The following is a 12247-nucleotide window of genomic DNA, read 5'->3' as shown; positions in this document are numbered from 1 at the left end:
TATTGAGTTAATATTTGTGTCAAAATTTTCCTATTTTAATCAACTGATTTTTAAAATATAAAGTGCAAATTATTCAGAAATAATATTTAATATCCTCCTATCTCTTATTTTGATTTATTTAAAGTTTTGGAATCTTAAATAACTTAATAAGTACTTTCAGCATAGTAAATTAATTTAATTAATTTTTTTCTACGACTATTATAAAGAAAATGCTGACAACACATTTGTTTCTGATTTACAGCTTACACACACAATTTGATTTAACGTATTTATAGTTTTATTTAAATATAATATTTTTTCGTTTATTTAATTCAATGATTCTAACTAAAGTGCGCGCGCATAATGTATTTAATTCGCGCGAGTGAGGTGGTACTACCAGCGGTTGTCGGCACTAACTAAATTAATGCAATTTCACAACCTATATAGAACAAATCGCTTGTACGGTCGGCATACTGGTGTAGCAGCGAGGCTTAATGCATCAGCTACTGAGTCAACCGGGGGAACGAGTCCGAGACCCATGCAGACCGAGTTACGTTTTTATACTTAAAAAAAGTGTTATTCATTTATTTAATTCTACCGCTTACCTGTGATATAATATAACAAACTATAACAGCATTTTTTGGGGTGAAAATGCGATTTTTGAAAAATGTTTTTTTCCAAATTGTTAACAAATGTATGTAAGAAAAATATGACCTTAATTAACCGAAATATCGAGATACTGAGGGTGATCTTCTCTACAGCCTCATCTCCTTAACTTTTTATTTTGAAAATTTAATGGCATCAAAACTCCATATATAGAAGTAATCTGACCAAGTTTGGTCAAAATCGGTCCAGTAGTTCTGGAGGTAATAGGTGATGTAGAGTTCAACACTGATACACGCACACGTACATTAACATCTGGAAAATTTCCATACGGTTTTTTTGGGTTCTTAGATGTAAAAAACATCAAAGTGTGGTGAAAACTGTGTATGCCTAAATTGGCCGATTATAATGCTTTCCCTTCGAGAGCTGTAATTCTGTTATAGATCTCTGTAGACGGGAAAGTAAAAATTCAATGTGATTAAAAAAAAGCTAAAAGTATTTATTTAATAAACACAATTTTTTTTCTAGAATGCAGATGTTGTTTAAAATTATTTACAAATTATTTAAATTAGTAAAAAAAAAATATTTTTTAATAAAAAATTAATTCTTTTTCTTTTTTACTTCTTTGTACGAACTAAAGGAAGTACTGTGGTGGCAAAAAATTTCGGTTTTCAGTTTTGAACATAAAAAATATCCGTTTTGATCATCCCTGAATCCATTTTGACTAGTTTCGGTGTGACTTCTGTACGTATGTATCTCGCATAACTCAAAAACGATTAGACGTAGTATGTTGAAATTTTAGATTTAGGAATGTTTTAACATCAGTTGTGCACCACCCTTTTTAATTACAATCGACTGAACAAAAAAGTGTCCAAAAAAGCAAAAAAATTAAATGGATTTTGGATTTTTTCTTAACTGCAGTAATAAGCTCTCATTGAGTGCTTTTGAATGATATCTCGTAAGTAGTACTTATTTTCATGGGTTTCAGAGTGATTGCCAATGAAATTTAATTAATGAAATATTTGGATCTTATAAGGGGAAGGCACATCGGTTCGAATCGGACTTCATCGCCTATATATTTTCTTAACTTATTTTTATTTTAAGTTGAATATGTTAATTTATTAGGAATCATTAACCCGTGATTGTAAAAAAAAATTACAATAAATCATTATTCTATAATAAAAAAAAAAAAAAAAATTATTAGTGTAATAAAATTTTACGTACTTTTAAAAATGTGAATATATAATTTAATAGGGATTATTACATATTTATATATGTAATAGAGTTAGTGAAACATCTGATTATTTAATATTAATTGAAAATTATCATTTTAAGAATCGTATTATTTTTCGATTTTCTAGTTTAATTTTATCTACATTAAAGTTAACTACAGAGTGACTAAAAAAAAAACATATACACTGAGGCATACGTGCCCGATCTTTAGTAAATTGCAAAAAAATCTTATCTTTTAGTTCATTACTCCTCTGTTATTGTCAGACAATATTCTTCCAAGTCGAAGTTGATCATAACTTTGTTTATTTGTTTTTTGTTACCAATCATTTAATCGCTCTTTGGTTTGATATAATTCTTCTGATCTTAATTTGTGTATGATTGTATAAATAAAGTTCATGTTTACATAAACTTCATAACTTTACATGTACGTCATGTTGTATACATAATCTTAATTTGTGTATTATTATTGAATAAATAAAGTTCAAAATAACTAGTCATGCATCAAAAATCTTAACTAGAATTCTATACAGAAGAATTGAGAGGAGAGTGGAGGAAGTGTTAGGAGAAAACCAATTTGGTTTCAGGAAAAGTATAGGGACAAGGGAAACAATTTTAGTCCTCAGATTAATAGTAGAAGGAAGATGAAAGAAAAACAAACCAACATACTTGGCGTTTATAGACCTAGAAAAGGCATTCGATAACGTAGACTGGAATAAAATGTTCAGCATTTAAAAAAAATTAGGGTTCAAATACAGAGATAGAAGAACAATTGCTAACATGTACAGGAACCAAACAGCAACAGTAACAATTGAAGAACATAAGAAAGAAGACGTAATAAGAAAGGGAGGCCGACAAGGATGTTCCCTATCTCCGTTACTTTTTAATCTTTACATGGAACTAGCAGTTAATGATGTTTAAGAACAATTTAGATTCGGAGTAACAGTACAAGGTGAAAAGATAAAGATGCTACGATTTGCTGATGACATAGTAATTCTAGCCCAAAGTAAAAAGGATTTAGAATAAACAATGAACGGCGTAGATGAGGTCCTACGCAACAACTATCGCATGAAAATAAACAAGAACAAAACAAAAGTAATGAAATGTAGTAGAAATAACAAAGATGGACCACTGAATGTGAAAATAGGAGGAGAAAAGATTATGGAGGTAGAAGAACTTTGTTATTTGGTAAGTAGAATTACTAAAGATGAACGAAACAGGAGCGATCTAAAATGCCGAATAGCACAAGCGAAACGAGCCTTCAGTAAGAATTATAATTTGTTTACATCAAAAATTAATTTAAATGTCAGGAAAAGATTTTTGAAAGTGTATGTTTGGAGTGTCGCTTTATATGGAAGTGAAACTTGGACGATCGGAGTATCTGAGAAGAAAAGATTAGAAGCTTTTGAAATGTGGTACTATAGGAGAATGTTAAAAATCAGATGGTTGGATAAAGTGACAAATGAAGAGGTATTGCGGCAAATCGATGAAGAAAGAAGCATTTGGAAAAATATAGTTAAAAGAAGAGACAGACTTATAGGCCACATACTAAGGCATCCTGGAATAGTAGTCGCTTTAATATTGGAAGGACAGGTAGAAGGGAAAAATTGTGTAGGCAAGCCACGTTTGGAATATGTAAAACAAATTGTTAGGAATGTAGGATGTAGAGGGTATACTGAAATGAAACGACTAGCACTAGATAGGGAATCTTGGAGAGCTGCATCAAACCAGTCAAATGACTGGTTTGATGCAGCTCTCCAAAAATAAAATAAAGTAAAAAAAATAAAGTTCATCGTTTGATTTATTGATAATTATTAACCTCTGATTGTAAAAAGATTTTACGATAAATTGGAATTCTATAATTACAATAAATTTTAAAAAAATTACAAAAAAATACCAAAGTTATTAATGAAATAAAATTTTATGTACTTTTCATTTTTTAAAAAAAGTGTGTGTGTGTAATTTAATAATCGTACAAAGTAGTCATATGGTGTTCACATCAGTATTTTTATAAAATAAAATGAACAATAAAATAAACAACGCTTGAATTCTGAAGAGGGTGTTTTAAAAGAATATACAAAAAAACATGTATAAGATAACTATATTAACGTTACAAAAACATTACGTCTTGATGAATCTTAAAAAACAATCTAGAATTTTTTTAATCTTCAGTAATTTAAAAGATTTTTTTTAAAATCAGTTTCCTTTTAAATGTAATGTAGTCGTCTATTTTAATTAATTATTAAATGCAATCAAGAGACACTTTCTACGATTATTGCGTCATATATATTTAAATTTTAAATAACATTCAATGAGCAACGGATGCAATATGTTTTATCTGAAGCTATACGTAGCTGGTTCTCCGTTATATCTGTGTAGTTATTGTAACGAATGCGCATGCTGACCGCTCTACAGTATTCACAACGTGTTCGGACAGATACAATGCAGCCAGTTATCGCGTCACATCCATTGAACGTGTTTGTTTAGTGCATAAGGTTATTTTTCTTATAACTTAGTGTAGATGTACTTTTAAAAGCGAAGTAATTTTGTTTATTTATTTTGTAGCGTTAACAAATGATTTTTTCCATTAATGTATTTGGTCGTTCGGTAAGATATTTTATATTATTCTACAAATTATTAATGCTTACTAATTCATAATTAATTTTACAATTTAGTTATTTCTTCAGTTAAATAGGTTTTTTGGTACTTACGTATTAACGACCACCACAGCTACAGTTTTATTTAAAAACAAAATAGTCAATCGGATTTCGATGGAAAATGAACAGTCTCTTTATTAATTTTAATAAATGTTTATTTATATTTATTTATTTTATAAATATAATTTAACCAAACTTAACCTACTCTCGCTTCGCTCGCTAACCTTGAATAATTAACACCGTAATTTTTTGAGTATTTATTTATTAATAAATTCAGTAATTATTGCAATTATTTATTATTTAAATAATCAAAACCCTCCTGTTAATTAGCAATGGTTAGCGAGCGAAGCGAGCGTAGGTTAACTTTGGTTAAATTTTATAATTTTTTTATAAATAACCATTTATTAAAATTAATAAAGAGACTGTTAATTTTTCACCGAAATCCGATTGACTACTTTGTTTTTAAATAAAGGTGTAGTTTGGTGGCGTTTTTTTTCTAATTGCTTTACACATAAAATATTTACAGTAAGCTGTAGTTTTCAGTTTGTTTTAACTTTTATTATCGTTTACATAATTGTTATGTAACTGAAAAAGAATTTATATATAAATCATATAATTATATAGAAGGTGATAATTTTTATTAATTTATTATTATTAATAATTTTTATTACATTTACTGGAGAAAATAAAAGCAGGCAAAAATTATCAGCTTGCATTATGGTGGGCAAGCGTACTGCCGGGTTAATTAACTGCAACAACTCGATTGTTTGTCAACGGATTTTTACAAATAAGGTCTAATTTTTTTTTCAAATATAAAGACTTAATAAATTTTATAAAAAGTAAAATTTGATCAGACAAACAAAGATATTGAAGAATAAATTATTGAAATGGTTCCCATTTTGAAATTTTTGAAGGTAACGTTTTCAAAAATGTATATTTTGTATTTAGCTTCTGTTGCCTTTATTCATACAGTTTTTCTCAAAAGAAAATTTTCTACAAGTAATATTTAAAACTTTTATGCGTTAATTTTCTATTTAACAAAGTAATTTTACAACAAACATAAAATAATGTGATTTTCGAATCAAATAATTTGTCTTTTACCCAATATTTCTCGAAAACTGCAAAACATACAGTTCTGGGATTTATTTTTTTTGTACTTGCGTATTAGCTCGTGGACCAATAAATTGCAAATTTTTGGCTTTGTTAATGTCATCCGATATAACCATTTATATTTATTTATTTTATAAATATAATTTAACTAAACTTAACCTAACCTTGACTAATTAACACAGTAATGTTTTGATTATTTAAATAATAATTCGACCCACCGGGTTGATCTAGTGGTGAACTCGTAATCGCAAATCAGCTGATTTCGGAGTCAAGAGTTCAAGGTTCAAATCCTAGTAAAGGCAGTTACTTTTATACGGATTTGAATACTAGATCATGGATACCGGTGTTCTTTGGTGGTTGGGTTTCAATTAACCACACATCTCAGGAATGATCGAACTAAGACTGTACAAGACTACACTTCATTTTCACTCATACATATCATCTTGTGAAGTAATACCTGAACGGTAATTCCCGGAGGATAAACAGGAAAAAGAAAAGGGTAAAATTGTTAAAAATGTTTCGTATATACCGTGATGAAAGATTTAACATTTGATTCTTCCCGTTTATTTCTATTATTAATATGTGTATATGTTCCGTTTTACTTCATAAAAATTTCATGAGAATTCCGATATTGTGTTTATTCGAACAGTAATAGACCTACGTATGTGTGCATTGCATTGAATGTCATATAATTTTTCGTTAGGGTTTTGAAAGTAGAGATTTTATCGAATGGACAGACGTTTTGATATGATAAAATTTAACGAAGCGTGGAGATATATATATATATATATATATATATATATATATATATATATATGTATATATATATAAAAGGGTACTTGATATGGTAGGCTACGAAAAAGACGGTAAAATAAACATTGAAAACTAAAATTTCTCTCTATACCCTTCAATAAAACATAACCTTTTAGAATTTGTTCAAGCCTATCTTTACTCCACTATAAAGTAAATTATCAAAATATTTTAAACAGTACTTTGTGGTTTTAAATAATAAGTTATCGTAATATTTCTTTCTATATTATTACTATTATATTTTTCTAATAATTTTCTGTGATTACATTGAAACACATCAGACCGTAAAACCAATAAAAGTATACCAAATGATTTTTTTTTTTTTTTGTATGATTTTAGACCGATCACGTCTGAGGTATTCCAGTTAAATTAATAAATAAAAAGGTTACAACATGCGAAAGAATATGGAATCATTTTTTTTTTAATTTTTTGAAATTGAGACGATTTAAAAATTAAAATTTGTAATCTTTAAAATATAAACTAATTATTATTGCTTGTCGTAACCTTATGTATATAATATATTATAACACATTTACAGAAATAATACAATTCTTATGATTATTCGTTGTTTCATAAATTAAATCGGGCCGGTAAGAGTTTTATAACAATTTTTTTTCTATTTTTTGCTTACTATATGGAACTTTTAAACATTATTTATTATCTATTATTATTGTATATCTATTATCTATTACATATATTTAACATGTATCTTTTTTAACGAAATTCTAATTTAATAATAGATTTTGATAATTGGTGATTATTTAGTGATATTGATTAGCGTGTTATCTTTTTTGATATCAATATCGTTTTCTTAAAAACAGTTTTTGGTACTTACGTATTAACGCCACCGCAGCTACAGCTTTATTTAAAAACAAAGTTGTCAATCGGATTTCGATGAAAAATAAACAGTCTCTTTACTAATTTTAATAAATGGTTATTTATTTTATAAATATAATTTAACCAAACTTAACCCTACGCTCGCTTCGTTCGCTAGCCTTGGTGACTAATTAACACCCGTAATTTTTTGAGTATTTATTTAATAAATAAATTCAGTAATTATTGCAATTATTTATTATTTAAATAATCAAAACACTCCTGTTAATTAGTCAAGGTTAGCGAGCGAAGCGAGCGTAGGTTAATTTTGGTTAAATTATATTTATAAAATAAATAAATATTTTTTTTTTGTCTTCAGTCATTTGACTGGTTTGATGCAGCTCTCCAAGATTCCCTATCTAGTGCTAGTCGTTTCATTTCAGTATACCCTCTACAGCCTACATCCCTAACAATTTGTTTTACATATTCCAAACGTGGCCTGCCTACACAATTTTTTCCTTCCTAAATTTCCCTCTTAAATATATTTATTAAAATTAATAAAGAGACTGTTTTGAATCTACGTTAAACTCTATATCGGCCCATTTTCCACCGAAATCCGATTGACTACTTTTGTTTTTAAATAAAGCTATAGCTGCGGTGGCGTTAATACGTAAGTACCCAGTTTTATTTAAATTACAGAAATTTTGTGTTTTTTGAGCGGATAAATTATATCTGCGAAACTCTTACCGTACGGTTTACAATTTCATTGTAAATTTTTGGATTTTTTATTTAAAATTTAATTCATCTTATAAATTAATATTATATCTTTCTGTCATTCATCGTTAATTTGTTGTTAATTTCCGGGTGAAATTATTAAAAATATTTAATAATATACCGTGATGAAAGATTTTACATTTGACCCCTCGTGTAGTATTTAATCCTCATAGGATAATCTTTATCCTTATCGTATAGGATAATCCTTATCCTATGCAACAATTATTTAATAATTAAAGAGACAAATGGCAACAGCGTAAAAACTTTTTCAGTAGAATAAACTGAAACTTGTTATATACATTTAGGTTGGCACTCCTACTAAACATCGAAAATATCAGTTGCTCGAAAAGAATTTTCTCTATTATAACCTATTTTATTTATTTCAAAATTTTGGCTCCACTTTAAACGTGTACCGTTAAATAATAACGTGCTCTGTGAAGATTTCTTTTTTTTGAAAATCTAAAACTGACCAAAAGTCACTTTGGTTGTTAAAACAGTAAGGTAAAAAATGTATTCACGTCAGGATCGGATCTAGCAACTTAATTTGAAGAACGCTGGTGTCACATTTTCCTACTCCTTTTTAATTGGGTTGGGTATATAATATTTCATACACTTTTATTGGATATATAATTTATCCTGAACTATTTTTAAACACGAAAATCGTTTAACAAATTATTAGTATTGCTTTAAAAGAGGAAAAAAATGTTTGGTTCGGTTAATCCTAAAAAATGCTTAAGTTTATTTCGATTTATAAAAATTAGTTAGGCTAATTTACGTATTAACGCCACCGCAGATACAGCTTTATTTAAAAACAAAGTAGTCAATCGGATTTCGGTGGAAAATGGGCCGAAACAGAATTAAAACAGAATATAAATGGTTATTTATTTTATAAATATAATTTAACCAAACTTAACGTAACCTCGCTTCGATCGCTAACCTTGACTAATTAACACCGTAATTTTTTGAGTATATGGAATTATTTATTATTTAAATAATCAATTTGCAATAATTACTGAATTTATTTAATAAATACTCAAAAAGTTACGGTGTTAATTAGTCAAGGTTAGCGAGCGTAGGTTAAGTTTGGTTAAATTATATTTATAAAATAAATATTTATTTATTTATGTTAAACTCTATATCGGCCCATTTTCCACCGAAATCCGATTAACTACTTTGTTTTTAAATAAAGCTGTATCTGCGGTGGCGTTAATACGTAAGTACCTTAGGGTATAAATTCCTTTCTTTTTCCTGTTTAGCCTCCGGTAAATACCGTTTAGATAATACTTCAGAGGATGATATGTAAGAGTGTAAATGAAGTGTAGTCTTGTACATTCTCAGTTCGACCGTTCCTGAGATGTGTGGTTAATTGAAACCCAACCACCAAAGAACACCTGTATCCACGATCTAGTATTCAAATTCGTGTAAAAATAACTGGCTTTACTAGGACTTGAACGCTGGAACTCTCGGCTTCAAAATCAGCTGATTTGGGAAGACGCGTTCACCACTAGACCAACCCGGTGGGTTTAGGGTATAAGTTATCCTAAGTGACCCTTACGGCCGATGTCATTATATGGCGTAGACATTTCCTCTCTCAAATAAAGAAAATGAGGCAAGAAGACCATAGAATATATTACATGAATGAAACCGATTTAAAGAAGGTCACACGAAAGGTTTCGTTTGGAAAGATAATGCTGTGAATTCGTCAAAAAGATTTTTTAAATTTATTTAATATTATTTTATTTAAAGTAAATTTAATTATATTATTTTTGAAATATTATTCATTCGAATCATTCAGTTCAAACCCAGCTCACACAGTGATAGAGATTCACTCTTCACAATTCATTAATTCAGTTCATTAAAGATAGTGTTTCGACTGGAAAATCTCTACTGTTACGTATACATATATATATTCTGTTTTTCGAGATATTCGATATGAAATATATCTAAAAACCTAAGTTATGCCAATAAACGTGGGTAGAAACTTGTTGGCGATTGATCGAGTAGTTTTTTTGTTTATCCCGAACAAACAAAAACCCTCTTCCTTTTTATATAGTAGTATAGATGTATTGTATTAGAAGTGTTTGGCGATCGGTTTTTTCCTACATAAAAATTTTTTACCGTGTACATAGTAATCCTTGTCATCTTTCATCCTGTTCTTTCATTATTATTATTATTATTACAATTACATCCGCCAATTTTCGTGGCGGTGTAGTAGTAGTATCTCAGCCTTTCTTCGGGAAGTCCCGTGTTCAAGTCTCAGTCAAGTATTTTTTCACACATTAAAACATTCGTTATCATCTATCAGCAGTTGTTTTATGGCGTCAGCCTGTTTTTAAATTAAATAAATAATAATTATTTTTTATTCTCATATAAGTACAAACGTTAATTAATTATGTATATATAGTGCATGAGTATTTTTTATGTAAAAATAAAATGTAATTAGTTTAATAAATAATTATGTGTATCGAATTATGTGAACTGGGAAATGGTATAAAATTATGCTTAAGTAATACTTACATATATTATCAGTTTTTTCCTTTTGCTCTACTTTAATATATATATCAGATATATCAGCACTTATGTGTACAGAATTCTTATTACTTTCAGTTATAATGTACCGTTATAAAAATGCGAAATATCAGTCACGATTCGTTAAGTGTTCAAAATTCGATCTAAACTTTCCTTGTTTTGAATCGCTAAAATCGATGTTATAAAGAAATTTCTTGAAAATCATGTTTTATTAAGCGAAAGTTCATTTTATTTTAAATAATTGGTTTAAATTATACGACATAAAATATAATTTATTCCCAAATATTAACCCTAAAACTACGTTTTTTTCTTCTCGTTTTTCCTTACAAGAGAGTGCAGTAAAATCTATAATTATTAATTTAATTTAAATAATTATTTTGTTGATTTGTATGAAAATAGGGCACGTTGAACGTATAAAATATTTACGATTTTCTAATTGAGGAAAATTATTCTTCGAAAGCATATATTTAAAATTTTATAGAAATATATATCGGGCAGGATAAATAATAAAATACGGACATCGATTGGTACAATAATAACATTTTAAACTGTGCAATAATATTTCTCCTCATCTGATGTGACGAACAAAATAAAAATAAAAAATAAAAAATAATTATTGTTACAAAATAGCAACTTTTGCTACTAAAAGTTTCTTTCATTTTATATACAAACGTTAAATATTTTATTGTTACATAAGGTAATTACCTTTGTTAACATCAGGAAACTAATATTACTCATCACTTAGCAAGCGTGCGTGGTATGAGATTCTGACGCAAATTTTCTCGACTTATTTAATCCCAAAACATGTTATAAATATTTTAAAATACAGGTTCATCATAAAAGCTTTGATGCGGTATCAGTACCTCAAATCAATTCATTAGGGATATTTTGATGATTTATGTTGGTATGGTTAATTGAAACCCAGCCAGCAAACAACGCCGGCCTCCGTGGAGCGACTTGTTGTAGCATCTGAGACTTTTATCCGGAGGTCCCGGATTCGAATCCCCCGATTACGCATGATATTTTCATACACGCTACAAATCATTCATCTAATCTTCTGAATACGTAACGGTGGTTCCTGAGGTTAAACACCTCTTATATGGATGTGAATGCTATACTGTGGATACCGGTGATCTTTGGTGGTTGAATTTCAACTCGCCACACGTCTCAAGATTGGTCGACCTCAGTCTATTTCAGACTAAATGTTTACCGGTGCATTTTACACTTACACTGCAGTTACGTCATGCCTGGCAATCCAGTAGTGATAATTGCATTTGCCTAAATACACACACACACAGAGAGAGAGAGAGAGTGAGAGAGAGAGAGAGAGTGAGAGAGAGAGGGGCGAGAGAGTGACCCGCAGTAGCTGTAAAACTGGTTGGAGAAATATATGTATAAAGTATTAAATAAAAAAACATATAACTGTAAAAAAAAGATGTCAATATTCTAAAACAAGTCATCTAGAATATTTTATTTGAAAACAAGTGTGGAAAACAAGAAATATGAATTTTTAGAACAACTCATAACTCTGTCAACTGCTGTCTCTCAGTGATTGCATGTAAAGACTGCATCTAGTGGTTGTACATAGAAAAGTTAAATTTTTAGTAAACATGCTATTATATGTTTCGATACATTTCACATAACATTAAATAAATTGTAGCGGCTGTCTGCAGCTCGTTCATAATATCTCATGTGGAAAGTACTTAACGTATTGAAAATTCTGGGTGATTACGAATGAAATA

General features: G+C 28.8%; 1 protein-coding gene across 4 annotated transcripts in view; it reads left to right on the top strand.

The window, feature by feature from the left end:
- The window catches only part of LOC142332235 (uncharacterized), a 670235-nt gene that overhangs the window by 361307 nt on the left and 296681 nt on the right, over positions 1-12247 (top strand). Inside the window, exon 1 of one of the 4 annotated variants that reach the window (XM_075378537.1) lies at positions 4335-4419. The exons of the other annotated variants lie outside the window; for them this stretch is intronic. The gene's annotated coding sequence lies outside the window, so the exon portion shown is untranslated. Of the gene's footprint in view, positions 1-4334; positions 4420-12247 lie in introns of those variants that run through there. 4 annotated transcript variants of the gene reach the window in all.

Source organism: Lycorma delicatula, chromosome 11, assembly GCF_047948215.1.
Source record: "Lycorma delicatula isolate Av1 chromosome 11, ASM4794821v1, whole genome shotgun sequence".
Lineage (NCBI taxonomy): Eukaryota > Metazoa > Arthropoda > Insecta > Hemiptera > Fulgoridae > Lycorma > Lycorma delicatula.
This window is presented reverse-complemented; position numbering and strand designations above follow the sequence as displayed.